The 17,332-nt window shown below is 47.3% G+C and overlaps 1 protein-coding gene across 1 annotated transcript in view; it reads right to left on the reverse strand.

The window, feature by feature from the left end:
- The window catches only part of RPL37A (ribosomal protein L37a), a 359,890-nt gene that overhangs the window by 100,713 nt on the left and 241,845 nt on the right, over positions 1–17,332 (reverse strand). The window lies entirely within an intron of this gene.

Raw genomic sequence — 17,332 nt, forward strand, 5'->3', positions numbered from 1 at the left:
CACACAGACAGACACAAACAGAACTGGAAGCCCCGGGAGGTGAGACTGTGCCAGCGATGTGAGCTAGGAGAGGTGTGAGAGAGACACAGGCAGACACAGACAGAACTGGAAGCCCCGGGAGATGAGACTGTGCCAGCGATGTGAGCTAGGAGAGGTGTGTGAGAGACACAGGCAGACACAGACAGAACTGGAAGCCCCGGGAGGTGAGACTGTGCCAGCGATGTGAGCTAGGAGAGGTGTGTGAGAAACACAGGCAGACACAGACAGAACTGGAAGCCCCGGGAGATGAGACTGTGCCAGCGATGTGAGCTAGGAGAGGTGTGTGAGAGACACAGGCAGACACAGACAGAACTGGAAGCCCCGGGAGATGAGACTGTGCCAGCGATGTGAGCTAGGAGAGGTGCGTGAGAGACACAGGCAGACACAGACAGAACTGGAAGCCCCGGGAGATGAGACTGTGCCAGCGATGTGAGCTAGGAGAGGTGTGTGAGAGACACAGGCAGACACAGACAGAACTGGAAGCCCCGGGAGATGAGACTGTGCCAGCGATGTGAGCTAGGAGAGGTGTGTGAGAGACACAGGCAGACACAGACAGAACTGGAAGCCCCGGGAGATGAGACTGTGCCAGCGATGTGAGCTGGGAGAGGTGTGTGAGAGACACAGGCAGACACAGATAGAACTAGAAGCCCCGGGAGATGAGATATACCAGCGATGTGAGCTAGGAGAGGTGTGTGAGAGACACAGGCAGACACAGACAGAACTGGAAGCCCCGGGAGGTGAGACTGTGCCAGCGATGTGAGCTAGGAGAGGTGTGTGAGAAACACAGGCAGACACAGACAGAACTGGAAGCCCCGGGAGATGAGACTGTGCCAGCGATGTGAGCTAGGAGAGGTGTGTGAGAGACACAGGCAGACACAGACAGAACTGGAAGCCCCGGGAGATGAGACTGTGCCAGCGATGTGAGCTAGGAGAGGTGTGTGAGAAACACAGGCAGACACAGACAGAACTGGAAGCCCCGGGAGATGAGACTGTGCCAGCGATGTGAGCTAGGAGAGGTGTGTGAGAGACACAGGCAGACACAGACAGAACTGGAAGCCCCGGGAGATGAGACTGTGCCAGCCATGTGAGCTAGGAGAGGTGTGTGAGAAACACAGGCAGACACAGACAGAACTGGAAGCCCCGGGAGATGAGACTGTGCCAGCGATGTGAGCTAGGAGAGGTGTGTGAGAGACACAGGCAGACACAGACAGAACTGGAAGCCCCGGGAGATGAGACTGTGCCAGCGATGTGAGCTGGGAGAGGTGTGTGAGAGACACAGGCAGACACAGATAGAACTAGAAGCCCCGGGAGATGAGATATACCAGCGATGTGAGCTAGGAGAGGTGTGTGAGAGACACAGGCAGACACAGACAGAACTGGAAGCCCCGGGAGATGAGACTGTGCCAGCGATGTGAGCTGGGAGAGGTGTGTGAGAGACACAGGCAGACACAGACAGAACTGGAAGCCCCGGGAGGTGAGACTGTGCCAGCGATGTGAGCTGGGAGAGGTAGAAGATGAAACACACTTCCTGCCGCGCTGCACACAATACGCTGACGTGAGGAGCACCCACCTGGAGAAACTCACAGCTCTTATCTAGAACTCTAATACCGGTAATATAGAAGAAAACCAAAAAAATAGCGATCCTCCTGGGAGAAGACGAAACCACAACAGGACTGGCTGCACACTATACCAGCACAGGCTGAGAGACGCCCACTAACCCCACATCCCTGTGTGTAACTGTTACCCATGTGCTGTGTACTCATTATACCCTACCCCCTGTTATTCATGCTTTGGCAATACTGAAAAGTTCTTCTGTCATGCCAATAAATCAGATTAGATTTGGGTACACATTTGTGTGATGTAATGACAAACTAGCAATTCTATGTGTTGTGGTTTTCAATTCACTTGTGAACAGACATCGCTGAAATATATATATATATATATATATATATATAGACCATGCAGCAAGCTTAAGCCTATAGGGAACCATGTATAAAATGGTTTTGAAGCAAAAGGTGACACCGTGTGCTCATTTGCATGTCATTTCCCAGAATCCCTTGCTGCAGTGGAAGTGCTGTGTGCTGGGTGATAATGGTGAAAGGCGGGTTGCAGATGAGCATACAGGAATATTTCCATTTTATATATATACTAGCTGATATACCCGGCGTTGCCCGGGATTTAATTTTCCCGCTCCCCCCCTCGCTTTCCGCTCACCCCCCTTCACTGCTGCCCCCCCGCCCACATTCACACGTCCGATTTCCCCCCCTTTCACATCTCTAATTCCCCCCCTCCCCCGCCTTCATAGCTCGGCGGCGGCGACGGGTCACTGAGGGGGCGGCCGGGAGGGCTGGGATTCCCCCCCCCCCTGACCGCTAGCCGGCGGCTCCCTGGGTGGGCAGGAGGGTTGTAATTCCTCCCCCCCCCCCTTCAGAGCTTAGCGGCGGTGGCTCACCTTTGGTTTGGAATTTCCTCCCCCCCTCCACTTCAGAGCTCGGCAGCAGCAGCTCACTGGGGGGTGGGCGGGAGGGTTGTGATTCCCCCCCCCCCCTCAGAGCTGCCCAGTGGCGGATCACTGGGGGGGCAGGCGGGAGGGTTGTGATTCCCCCCTGTCTTCAGAGCTGCCCAGTGGCGGATCACTGGGGGGGCAGGCGGGAGGGTTGTGGCGGCGGCCCACTGCGGGTATCTCTGCGGCGGCTGACTTTGGGTGTGGTGTGTGACAGGGGTGTGACGGGGGGGTGGCGGCAGCTGACTTACTGTGGGGCGGGGTTTTCGCTGCGGTGGCGGGCGGGAGCAGGGTCGTCAACAGAAAGCATGGGGCCCAGGACAAATGAAAGGAGCAGGGCGGCCACCCCCCCCCCCCACCCCCAACCCATAGCGCACCTACCAGGGTAAAATATCTTTTAGCGCACAACTTTAACTTAACTGTTTTCTTATTGTCATACAGAAAAAAAGATTACAATGCAACATGCTTATTTTTATATTTACCACAAGAGACAGGTGACTGAGTGGGTGACAGTGACTTTACAGTGGGTGGGTGACAGTGAGTGAGTGGGTGGGTGACAGTGAGTGAGTGGGTGGGTGACAGTGAGTGAGTGGGTGGGTGAGCTGAAAGGCAGGAGGGGAGGGGGGTGAAAGGCAGGAGGGGGGGGGTGAAAGGCAGGAGGGGGGGGGGTGAAGGGCAGGAGGGGGGGGCGAAAGGCAGGAGGGGGGGGCGAAAGGCAGGAGGGGGGGGGGAAGGGGGTGAAGAGTAGGGCCCGGGAGGGGTGGGGGGAGATCCCTCCCCCTGCGGTTCCTCACCTCGCACACGACCGCGCTTCTCCTCGAGCTGCCCCTGGGGCTCTCCTCCCTCCTGGCCTCTCCTGGCTACCGGTCTGACGCAAAGGAGCTAGGCCGCGGCCCCACCGCCTCCCAGGCAGGCCTCTTCCTCCTCCTCCAGCAGCCCCACGCGCACTCGTGGGCCACGTTGAAAGCAAAGTCCTCGGGCAGCTTGGGCGGCCGGTGCTCGCGGCGGAAGTGCACGCATGTTACCCCCCGGCCATGCATCACCCTCCCCTCTGTCTGCAGGGGGGAGCCGGTGAAGGGAGAGACGGAGAGAGCCGGAGGAGCGCTCTCGGTAATGGGGAGCCGGAGGAGCGCTCTCGGGGATGGGGAGCGGCCGGGGGGGAGGAGGGAGGAGGGGGGAGCCGGAGGAGCGCTCTCGGTAATGGGGAGCCGGAGGAGCGCTCTCGGGGATGGGGAGCGGCCGGGGGGGAGGAGGGGGGAGTCGGAGAGAGCTTGCTCTGGGGGTGGAGGAGGAATTGGGAGAGCGGGCTTAAAGGCGTGCAGTGTGTGTGAGGCTGCGGGGAGATGAGCATTGTGTGATGGTATCCAGCGGGCCAGGCCGTGGGGTGAGTGGCCTGGTGGTTGTGCGTGTGTCTTCCCCCCTCCAGGTGTGGGCGGATGAGTGTGGCAGTTGAGCCAATGAGAGGTGTGCGGGGGCGGGTCCGGGCCACGGACCAATCTGATTGGCCAGAGGGTGAGTGGCAGACCAACTGGCCAATCAGATTGGCCTTTGGGACAGGACATACAACGGTTTAAAATATATATATATATATATATATAGATATATATATATATAGCTGCAGCCTGCCATTGTGGGGGCAGCCATGGGTCACTTCAACTAGCATCCAGCTCTGCTCCTCATTCTCCTTCCCACAGCCATGTCCTCCACCCTCCCCATCTCAAATCTAGCTACCTCTGATCCCTGGGTGGGACCTCTTTTCATGCCTAACACGTACGTTCGCCCAGGCAAAAGTCTATTCCCACCCCAACTGGTTGCATCATTCCTTCAGCTCCCGTAGGCCGCACACACGATTACAGATTAAAGGGGGTGGATTGTTACCAAACTGGAACCGTACACATACAGAATTCTCTGGTTCATACAGATGTTTTTGAACCTTTTATTATGATGTTTTCCCATTATCATAGATACATATTACCATTGCCTTCAATAACACCGTAAGCCAGGGGGTTCTCAACACCAGTCCTCAAGACACCCCCAACAGGTCAGGTTTTCATGATATCCCTGCCTCAGCACAGGAGGCTCAGTCTTCGGTTGAGCAACCTATGCTGACGCAGGCTCTTCTATGAAATTAGTAAGAGCAGAGTCGAAGGGTCACATCACGGCTCTTCTGGGCAAGGAACTTATGGGTTCCTACTTGCTTCTAGAAATACCTGTGTTCCTGTTTTGTGATTGTTACCATATAAAGGCATACATACATACATACATACATACATACATACATAACAGGGACTCGTTGATAAATTAAATGGAAGATGAGACATTAAAGATGAAAACTTGAGGACGCAGTTGAGTATTAGAAGGCAATACACAAGCAGAGGAGAGAAGTGATGGGGAGGGGGGAGAGGATGGTAATATTTCTGTGTCAAGCGAAAGGCTGACCTTCCACTGAAATCTTCTGGAAACTTGGCACCCCTGGGTAATTTCCATGACAAATTTCCAAGAAGGCTACCAAAAATAAACCCGCAGTGTGGGAGTGCCCAAGCGGACTGACCGATAAGGGGATTCAAACAGCCCGTCGCCAATGGGGGGATGTCGAAGAACACACGACATGATTACTAACAAAATAAATAAATTGTTGGTGCAATTAACCCCTTTGCTTCCAGAGGGGCCTGGGTTGCATTGGTTGAATATTTGTTTGGACAACTCTTTTGCTGCCAGAAACACATTATACACAGGCTGAGAAGGGTTAATGGGTTATTACCAAGGGGATTTTATACATGAAACAATAATATACAACAATGAGTATAACTCAATAACAATTACACAGTGAGAAGACCCAGATATAGTCGGGACACAAAACACCCAAGAGATGTCTCATGGTTCAACAAAAAACTCGTCGTGTTGGAACCGCAAATGTAACATGTAAATAAACAGCATTTTCCCAAAGCTTCAGCCTGCTGCATTACCCAGAGCGTGCGGCAGAGCCTGGGTTCAGAGGGACCGCGGTTTGGCGCACATCAGGCACAGAATAAACATATCGTTGTGTCTGTCCATCACAAACTATGCAAAGCTCTTTTTGTAGATAAACACAAGCATTAGAGAAAACCCCATTCAGTGCTGCAAGGCCGAGCAATGTGATGGGAAGTCACCTCCAGCACAGAGGGAAGTAAACTAATAATCCTACAAACTCACATTAACGTTTCCAAATTTGCAAAGCATACTTTATTATCTGGGACTTGGCTGGGAAGAAACAATCCTGCAATTAACTAGATGAGCCTCGTCCGAAGCTGTGCGCAAGCGGGGAGACTATAGAGCCTGTTACAAATGCGTTATTTACATCAGTTATGCACGTATATGAAGATTGCAGTACAGTACATGCATCGATAAGTGGAAAAAAGGGAGTGCTTCACTTTAAGTACATTTTCTCTTTACATACATGCTCCGGTCCCATTGCGTACGTTAATACGGGGTATGCCTGTACATCTAATTATTGTCACAGTATACAAGCTATTTCAGCATATTCCACAGGCCTATAAACAGCTGTTAACCTGCTGTAGTTTTGATGTTTTAACCCCGTGGGAATGCCAAGTTCATGGCCTCTGTTATTCTTTGGGGACGTTCTCTAGCCGTGTGTGCAATGATCATTTCATGTTTATCTACGGGGTGGTGATGGGAGAGTCAGATCAGCATTCTTTTGATAAGCACGGTTTTCACACATGAAAACTTCACGGGGCTCAAATTTTCCTTTTTAAGAAACAATTCCTCAACGTTTTCATTTTTTATGAAAGAGAAACCACTGAACCCCGGATCTTATTCTTCATTAAACATATCACTCCTGTTTTCACTAAAAATAAGTAACCAGACGTTGATTGTGATCCTGGTAGAACAAGGTAGCCGACACCAACTTGTATTGCATTGCATACTTTATTTATATAGCGCCATTAATGTACATAGCGCTTCCCAGTAGGAATACACGGGGTAAACAAATAAATAACAGATAATATAAATAGCAGGTCATGGGAATAAGCGCTTCAGACATAAAAGTAACATTAAGGAAGAGGAGTCCCTGCTCCGAGGAGCTTACAATCTAATTCACCAATTCCAGGTTGGACTCGGCACTTGAAACACATCAGGTTTTTTTTTTTTTTCCCACTAATAACGGGAATACAAGGGAACTGAAACCAGTCTGGTGGCCGTGCTGTTTTATTTTGAAAGGATGTGATTTTTGGTTAAAATAAAACATATATAGTTATTTTTTAGAATAATCAATTTATTGCAAACAGCGCTTTTCTCCCACTGGGACACAAAGCGCATCACAATGAGAGCACAGCGCGCGGTAATGCAGCACATAGGATTGTTGCAGACACGGTTCATGCGCAGATGAGCTTACAAGCCGGTGCCTGAGGCACAGGGAGATAAAGTGACTTGCCCAAGGTCACAAGGAGCCGACACCGGGAATTTAACCAGGTTCCCCTGCTTCACACTCAACATCATCGAGTCAGCGTCTTTACCCACTGAGCCGCTCCTTCTCTCTCACGCCTTTTACAAAGGAAACAAGGTTGGGACACACACTGGCATCTTTTATGGATGAATTACTAATTGACATCGTTTCCTTTTTATATTTATAACCGGGTACAGCGAGCGCATTATTCAGTCCGAGACGGGAGCTGCTTTACAAGTTGGGAATCTGGCCACCAGGTGTCACTGTTTTCTCACTAGTTTCTGAGGGGTGAAACCTTGATACAAAACAGCAGAGCACTTTTGTCCCCCCCTTGATTCCACATTTCACTGGCTCTGCACTTCTATAACCCAGGCTGAAAAGCTGTGTAATGCGGCAGGCATTCGCTCATAGGGGTCCCCTGGTAAAATAGACATGAAATAAAAGGTGGCAATGCGTGCTCATTTGCCTGTCCTTACCCAGAATCCCTTGCTGCAGTGGAAGCATTGTATGCTAAGAGATAATGGGGAAAGGCAGGGGTTGCTAACCTGTCTGACGTGTGAATGTGCTCACACGTGGTATTTGCATTTGCAGCACATTTCAAGCTCACTTTTCTATAATATCTACACTGATTCTGCGTTGAGATTCCGTCCATCACAAACATAGCTCAGAATTGGGTTAGGAATGAAACACGTGACAATACAGTAGGCGCAGTACCTCCTATAAAGGCACCTTAACACATGCAATTTATTTAATGCAAAGGTCCAATAAAACATTTATTTTTGGATTTAATTGTTATATATTTACATACATACGAGTAGTGATAACTTCCCTGCTGATCCTTTGTTAAACCAGTCACTGATTTTCAAGCTGCTGTAAAGTTCAGAATTTCAACCACTAACAGACGGAGCGCGCTCCACTGCGCCCACACACTGGCAGAAATAGGTACGATAGGTACACCTGGTTAAAATAGGTACAGTACATAAAAAATAGGTACATAACATGATAAATGTGGAGAAGGAGCGGCTCAGTGAGTAAAGACACTGACTGGCACTGAGATTGGAGCAGCGGAACCTGGTTCAATTCCCGGTGTCGGCTCCTTGTGACCTTGGGCAAGTCACTTTATCTCCCTGTGCCTCAGGCACCAATAACATAGATTGTAAGCTCCACGGGGCAGGGACTGTGCCTGCAAAATGCCTCTGTAAAGCGCTACATAAATCTAGCAGTGCTATACAAGAACATGCTATTATTATAATTAAATAGGTATAGTTGTAGGGTATGCATATAGATATAATAACTTCTGTTTATCTGTGTGCTCGTATAATATTTAATGAGGGCGAATAATAGCTTTTTCCATCTACACTCCTACTAATGTCTGATTTCTTCCTGGCCTGAGCCATATAAATACAGGAGCCGTTCTTCAGCTTTCCACTCACTTAACAACAACCACTGCTTCCGTGACGGAAGCTACGTACAAATATTCCTCTCGCTGAATTAAAGGGATTTTCATGATGAAAACAAAACTGGTATTTTTATGTTCGCGCAATTTCCCAGCAATTCACTTGGAATTAAAACTCCTTGTTGCACCGGAGAATATTTTGTGCATTTGCAAAAAGTCAACGAATACTAGAACAAGAGATCGAAGACTGAAGTGGGTGGGTGGGTGGGTGGGGAGAATTGGGGTGATGGCATAGAATAGTCTAGTATCGTAGGGAAGTGGTGGAGGCGAATGCAGCAAAGGAATGAAGAGATGGTTGGGATAGAGATAAGGTTGTGCTAAATATGCCATTAAAGCCTGGACCTTAGACTACACAGCATGTTCGGGAAATGGGAAGACTAATAAAGGGGCTTATTCTATAGCCGCAGAGGCAGCAGATAGGGACGGTTATCCGGAATTACCCATTTAAGTCAAAAGGGCATTTCGGACAAAAACGGTCAGACCTTCTGCGGATATAGAATAAGCCCCTAAATAGGCCAAGCCAAGCGGTCTTTCATCTGCTGTCAGCGGCCCTAATTCAATATGTTTGAAGCTGTCTAAAGTAAAATGAATGAGGCTTACATCTTCCTTAGAAAGAAGGAAATGGCTCTCTCCTTTATACATCACTCTGTGTCTCTGTGTCTCTCATGAATACATCACTCTGTGTCTCTGTGTCTCTGTGTCTCTCATGAATATATCACTCTGTCACTCTGTCTCTCTGTGTCTCTCTGTCCCTCCTGTATACATCACTCTGTGTCTCTGTGTCTCTCCTGTATACATCACTCTGTCTCTCTGTCTCTGTGTCTCTTATGAATACATTACTCTGTGTCTCTGTGTCTCTCATGAATACATATCTCTCTGTCTCTGTATCTCTCTGTCTCTGTACTGTATCTCTCTGTCTCTGTATCTCTCTGTCTCTGTCTCTGTGTCTCTCTGTCTCTGTGTCTCTCTGTGTCTCTCTGTGTCTCTCTGTGTCTCTCATGAATACTTCACTCTGTGTGTCTTTCTGTATCTCTGTGTCTTTCTGTCTCTCTGCATCTCTGTCGGTCTCTCTCTGTCTCTGATTTTAAACCCAGTGGAAACATGATTTGTTTCTGTGTTACACCTCACTGGGTTACACTGTTGACAGGGTTGAGAAGATTGAGAGCGTGACACAGCACGTTACGTAGGGGTGACATTTGACTCCTCCCCTTTCCTTCTCCATTCACATTGACGGCATGGCTAAAACTTGTCGCTTCTTCCTCCGTTATAATGCCAAGATCCACCCTTTCCTCTGTCATGCTACTGCTAAAACTCTAAAGAGAAAGGGGAGAGGGGGATAAAGAGGGAGATAAAGGGGGAGAGGGGGAGATAGAGAGAGAGGGGGAGTGGGGGATAAAGAGAGAGGAGGGAAAAGAGAGAGGAGGGTAAAGAGAACAAGGGGGGAAAGAAATCGAGGGGGAAGAGAGCAAGGGGGAAAAGAGAGCGAGCAGGGGAAAAGAGAGCGGGGGGGGGGGAGAAATAGAGAGGGGGAAAGAGAGAGGGAAGGGGGAAAAGAGGGGAGAGGGAGAAAATTGATTGGGGGAAACAGAGGGGGGGGAGAGGGGAAATAGAGAGCATGGGAGTGGGAGAGAGAGTGAGAAGGGAAATAGAGAGAGGACGGGGGATAGAGGGGGAGGTGGAGTGACAGAGGGACGGACAGGAGCCAACCTTCTGTCCTTGAGCATGAATTGGGCCTGCAGAGCTGCATGCTGGAATGTGCCCACGGAGGTTCCTGTCAGTGGGGCCTCCCTTGCACTGGCCTACAGCATGCTGCCTCTGACAGGCACCTCCATGGACACTTTCCAGCAGGTCCCCTCTGTGGACCAGGGGACCAGGTCAGGAGCCCTGGCTGTCCCCTCCCACCCCACCTGTTGGCAGCCCTGCCAGTGGAACTCCCTCACACTCAGTATACGCCAAGCAGCTTCTCCCTCCACCTCTTAAGACAAACCTTAAAACTCTTAACTGAAGCATCACAATAGTCTGGACTCATGGAATCCCCCTGAAGTCTTTTTCAAGACGATACGCGTAGGGTGGAGGCTGGAATAGCATTTCCTTAAGGTCTCCCTGACTCTCTGAGTTCTTAGCTCTATCTGGCAATATCGATTTAGTATTAGCTGGATAGTGTATGCCGATTCCTCCCTTCAACGGATACAACAACGCGCTGACGTCATACTCGCAATCCAGCAAGACTGGGGGGATAGCCAGGAAACAACACTGGAGGCAGCTGCAGACACATCGGAGCCTGTGCCGAGTCTCGGCGTTCCAGGTGGAGCCAGAACCAACCAGCCGCCATACAGATCAGCAGTGAGGAGAGGATCTTGATATCCTACATGCCTGTTTTATCTGCTACTTTGTAAGTAGCTTTTTGTCTTTTGCGCATTTTGAAGAATACAAGCTTACTTCACCATATTTTGCTTCTTTTTCATTATTTCAGATTCATCTTCATTGGTTTCGTCCATATGCTATTAATTCTTCCCTGATACATTGCAACAGTTTTCACTTATCACTATTTGCGCCTGTATTTTTTCTCTCCTGTATATATATATATATATATATATATATATATATATATATATATATATATATATATATATATATATATACACACAACATATATATATAATGTGTGTGTGTGTGTGTTAGAAGGCTGTGAACGATCACCAGATCCGAGGCTGCCAGCCTCAAAGAAAAGTAACATTCCTGAGATACCTCCTGTGGATCCTAGAGAGAGGTGACAACTAGGTTACTACTTAGTTGGAGGACTTTATTCAAATGAAGAAATGATGGGCCTGACAGCAATTCATAAGAGTAACGAGTGAATATTTGTCACTATTACGAGTATTCAAATCAAATCATACCACCCACTGCATGGGGTAAGAGGTGCCAAGGACAGATAACTGTTTCTCCTGAAAAAATAGATGTTAGGCTGTCACATTTTAGGTGCGAGTGTACGTAGGGAGAGCACGGACGCAACCGTGAAGATGGCGTCTGTCTAAGTATTGGGAAAATGAAGTTACTAGTGCGTTTATATATTGAGGCAAGATTTTAAACCCCTTTTTTAAAGGAGGGTTTTTTCTAAATTGTAAAACCAGCAACCTAGCAGCTGATTGATGACACGGGTGGGCTTATGTTGTTTTTAATGGGAGAAAATTGTATATAGGTCTTGCCCTGATGTTATAAAACCAGAATTCAACAGAGGTGTGTTTTGGGATCAAACACGTGAATTTTCTATGCCAGTGACCTATGGCATAAGGTAACGTACTGTATAGGGATTTCTGTTTTATTTTAAGAAACTGTTCTGCATTTATTGTAACTGTATGTTGTTGTAATAATCTTTATCTGTGATATAAAGCACTGCTTTTTTTATATATATATTAAAACATTTAATAAGTGATATTTTGGGGCGCTGAATGAACAGTTGCACGCTCTGTAGAGCGTAATTAAAATTTTTGGACACATTTTGCAACAACAGATTTTTGTGTGTTAAGTGCATAGTTTTTCTATAATAAACAGAGACCTGAGACCCTGGCAGATATATATTAATTACATATTTTGTCTACGTTTCGGGTGGGGCCAGTGGATAGAAATGCTTGCAATTGAATAAGGCGTAATATGAACTCATGGGAAGTACCTTGCAGAGGAGAAAGGTGAGTTGACTAGAGTAGCCGTGTGTATTAACACTGGTTGCATATCTAAATCACGTGCTCACTTGTGTGCTGTTCAGGACAGATGGTATATGGGGACGGATTGAGGGGAGATATGGTTATTTTGAGGGACCTATGCGAAGGTGAAAAGTGGGCCAGCTTGCGAGCTGTGTATCTACCCTTGCCCGTATGCAGGTCACGTGCTCACAGGTGTGCCGTACGTCAGCGGTGCACAAACTGGGGGGCAGGAGATTTGTCTGGGGGGGGGGGGGCGGCGCGGGCTGTTGCAGAGGTCCTGCGTTCTTCCCCCAGGCATTTAATGTAATGCCGGGGGATCGCGTGAGGCCTCTGCAACAACATAAAAACTTACCGGGATTCAGACGCTGTGACGGGCCTCCATGGGGGTCATGTGACATGACGTCACCGGCATCAAATGATGCCGCGGGTCACGTGACCTGACGTCACGTGACCCCGGAGTGTCTTTTGACGCAACTGGAAGGTAGAAGGTGGGTGGCGCAGCTTCGGCACAGGCCAGAGAGGGGGGCGCAGCAGGAAACGTTTGCGCTCCCCTGCCGTACGTGACACATACATACATTGACACAATCTTGAATGATCAGAACTGCTCTACTACAAGAACTTTTAGTAGGGAGCGTCAGGGAGTTAACTGTGCAATGAGTATCTCCGTTTTAATTCATCCTCTATCATAAAAGAGATGAGCAAGTCTTGGTGCTCTTATGTAAAATCTTTATAGTGTTTGTAAACGGAATATATATAAGAAGCCTCTTTACTTGTAGAGCCGGTGTAAATGTATCACCAGGCTCCACACCGCACTGTATAGAAGCTATGACGTGGGATTGAAGGTTAGAAACATTTCACTATTGTTTTGCCTGATTAAAAACGTATTAAATACTTTACAAAAATGAGCATACCACGGATGATGGGACGTCGCGAGAGATGTGTGCTCAAGTTTGAAGAATCGCAAAAATGTAAACGTTCCTAAAAGATCGGCACAAGAAAGTGAGCTTTTCCAACCCTTATTGACGAGGTTAAAAAAAATGCCGAAATAGGTCATTTGCTATCAAAAGAAAAGCCATGTGAAGCAAAACGTGGCAAAATTCTTTAAAAAAAAGTTCCTGCAAACTTGTTGCCGCAGAGTAAATTCCTTAAAGAAGCTCTTTGTTGTATGGACAATATATTTGTTATGTCTCTCTAAAACAATAAACATAAATTGAAACAAAAAAAAAAAAAGAAGTTGTGCAAACATTTGCAAAGCTACCCAGGACAACCGTACACGTCGTACGATGGCGTAAAGACTCTGCCATACGCAAGCAGCCGAAAAATGCTGCAAATGTCTTAAGAACCAGCTGCGCTGTTACTGTACTGTAATAATGGGCCTCTCTGCAGGTCTTCCTGGCGTCTCCAGCATGGAAGAGGTTACGTGGAACAGGGGTGCTCGATTCCAGTCCAAGACCCCCCAACTGGTCAGGTTTTAAGGATATCCCAGCTTCAGCACAGGTGGCTCAATCAGTGGCTCAGTCGCAGACTGAGCCACAGATTGAGCCACTTGTGCTGAAGCTGGGATATCCTTAAAATCTGATGAGTTGGGGGGTCTTGGGGACTGGAGTTGAGCACCGCTGTTCTATGTTACGTCTTCCATGCACACACAATTGATTTATGGCTGTTTCCATAAGTACCTGTCAGAAACGGTTGAGTGAGGCCCAATGCATTGATGACATTCTTACAAACCAGTTCCATTCCATTCTAGAGCCTGCCAATCATGTAAGGGCGGGGCAGCTCAGAATGAGCCCAGTACAGAACTGCACACAATAGCTACCGAAGGAATTTACAGAACAGACCTACGTGACTCACCAGTAAAACATGCACCTCATATTGCTGAATTTGACAACAAGGAAGGTATGAGACATTTCAGTGTATTTGTGGTCAGGCATACATCTTTGTCAGGAAGGGAACATTGCTGTTTAACGTTTTCAGCTCTATGCTCAGGACATACGTGAAAACGAGAGGTAACTCTCAATGTATTACTTCCTGGTAACACATTTTATAAATAAATAAATACATTGTTTACCACCTGTTCTTGTTTCTGTCTCCCAAATATACTTACCGGTACCCAAAAAAAAGAAAAACTCGACAAACAAACAGTTTAGAAAAAAAAGAATCACTGCAGACATCCTGCTTTTCCCGAGTTACCAAAAGCAGCCTCTCTGGCTGATAAATACAACATATTTGCTGGCTTCTAAGTGGCCTCCCTTTAAATAAATGAGTCTAGTTATTACATTCTTCTGCAAAACTGCAAAACTGTGCTCAATTTGGAGCATAAAGTAATTGCACTGAAACGGACATGATTTTTTTACTTTGATAACATGCTACACTTTGTTTGCAACTGATGTCCTCCCAGTTTCACAGTCGGGAGACGTCGATAAGCAAATCTCGTTATTGTGTACAATATGTGTATGGCTTTCCTGTTCATCAGATGTATCCGGGTTAGAGTTTGGAATAATATTATGATTGCTCCACATTATTATAATAATAACTTTATTTCATATGGTAGCACTTTTCTCCCAATGGGACGCAAAGCGCTGCACAAAAAAAGTACAGTATTAGGCCGCGCTTACAGTGCCGGCGATAGCGATGCGACGTTGCGTCAAAACAATTGCATTGACGCCGTCGCGTGCGCTTATATTAGGAGCGACGGCTTGATCGCGATCGCTGGAAGTCACTTCAAATTGTTTTTTCCAGCGACTGCAGCGTCGCCGGCACTATAAGCGCGCCTTACGCAGCACATAGGAATTTTACAGACACAGCCCCTGCCCAGTTCAGCTTTAAAAGCTCTGGTTTTGGTGCCTGCAGCACAATGAGACAAAGCGACTCGCCTAAGGTCTCGCGGAGTTGAACCAGGTTCCCTTGATTCAATCTGTCACTGTCAGAGTCGTTACTCACTGAGCCGCTCCTTCTCCTACGAAAGCGCCGGATTCGTGAGCTCTTGCTATTACCCTGCCAGCATCCGTCTTGTTTTTGTAGCGTCATCCTATTGAACTGCACAAACACTGTGTGCCCAGCGAAATCACCTAACAGTCTGACGTCTTTCCTGTGACACTCCACTAACCTGAGGAATGAGGACACAGGGTATTAGCACTCTACAAAGATCCATGAGCATTACTTTACGTCATACTTTTCTGCTAGGCAGGGATGTGTCGAGAAAACAATAAAAATCTATATATGGGCTTTTATTTCCTGAACTTCTATTGCTTAGGCGCACCGGTTGGAATGTAATGGTTCTGGCTTCTGCAAAGTATTACAGCTCAACCCCCTTATAACGCTGTGCTTGGGGTCCAAAGAATCACATCGCGCTACAAGCGGATCGCGTTAGAAATAATGTACAATTGTATGCGTTGTACACTAAAGTATTTAAGATACCAATAATCGTGTTGCAAAGTATTAATAAATACAAAAATTGGGAGCCACGCTTGCATCACGTTATAAGCGGATTCGCGTTGTAACGGATAGCGTTATAACGGGGTTGAGCTTTACTACTTTTTCTTATTTCCTAACACCCAGTTTCACTTCTTTTTTTTTTACAGAAGTAACTTATGTTCAAAATAATGGCTTGGTTTGTTTCACTGGAGCACGGATCGTTTAAGAATTGTGTAGAGAAATCACGTCCAGCGTGTGTCAGACTTTTATGCTCTTTTGCATTTAAACAAAGTACCGTTTTTTTTTTAATGGGCTACACCCACACATTTATAAATTCATTTAAACAATAGCACCACATCAAATGGTAAACATGTTTAGATTAGCCTATATACTGGTCTCATTTAAAAGGAATTTACAACTTGAATTGAAGTACTTTGCTAGCAAGAGCAATGTAAAAAACAGGAAGCGAGGAGAGACAGTACCAGTTGGGTCAGTACCAGTTGGATCAGTACCAGTTGGATAAGGCAGAGTATTTAATAACAAAAAACACAAGGAAGATGAAAGGGCTGAAGTGCCTTTAAAAAGTGATGGTACTGTGCCTGATTTCAATTAGTTGTACACGTGTAAGGCACTAGGCATTGCTCATTGAAGCGATGTGTCAATGCTGCCTCTAGTACCATCACTTCGGTAACACAGCCTGTGCTGGAAAGCGGCAGGCATACGCTAATAGGGGTCCTTGTTACAATGTATTAGAAGTAAAGGGTGACACATGGGCTCATTTGCATGTCATTTCCCAGAATCCCTGGCTGCAATGGAAGAGATAATGGGGAAAGACTTGGGTGTCCCATACTGGGGTAATACTATTGCTTGTATACAGAGTCCTTTAGTGCGGTACATGTGATACTTCTGTGGCTTCTAAGCTTCAGGTTGCTGTGGGAGATAGGAGTCAGAGGCAACTATAAAACAAGCTTAATATTTATGAGAATTGTGTTATCATTAAATCGCAAAGATGTAAAACGGTAATTGTGGGGTATTGTATACCTGTGGGAGCAAATATTATGACACCAATTACAAAAATGTGGTAGCACAAGAAGTTCTGCTTCTGTGGAACAAGAATATAAGGTTAGTAACTGTTGTGTACAAGGTGAGGCATTATCCAAAATATATATAAAATAGAGCTGTGGAAAGCAATAAAGAGTGAATAAAGAAGAATTGGGCTGAATGAGGAGGTGTGAAGAGGAGGAGGAGGAGGAGGAGGGAGTGATGTGTCAGGGTGAGGGTTGTCCTGCCTGCCCCAGGACACAGAGTGAGGTGCTTGGGGAGGAGCTGCAGGGTGAAGTCCCTGCCTGGGACACTATGAGAGGGAGGGACAGACACAGTGATCTGAGGCACACAGAGAGGACACACACTGTGCTGTTCTCCCCCAAGGGGCAGATCTCCCACTAGAACCTGTCTGCCCTTCTTACGCCTATAGACCTAAAACGGGAATCACCAGAGGGGACATTTCTCATCTTAAAGAACAAGGAAAGCAAAGAAACTCTCCAACAACATCTACGTCTCACACCTGGGACCAGGGACCCTCTGCAACTTCTCACACCTGGGACAAGGGGACCCTTTGCAACTTCTCACACCAGGGACCAGGGGACACTCTGCAACTTCTCACACCTGGGACAAGGGGACCCTCTGCAACTTCTCACACCTGGGACAAGGGGACCCTCTGCAACTTTTCACACCTGGACCCTCTGCAACTTCTCACACCTGGACCCTCTGCAACTTCT

Source organism: Ascaphus truei, chromosome 18 (assembly GCF_040206685.1).
Source record: "Ascaphus truei isolate aAscTru1 chromosome 18, aAscTru1.hap1, whole genome shotgun sequence".
Lineage (NCBI taxonomy): Eukaryota > Metazoa > Chordata > Amphibia > Anura > Ascaphidae > Ascaphus > Ascaphus truei.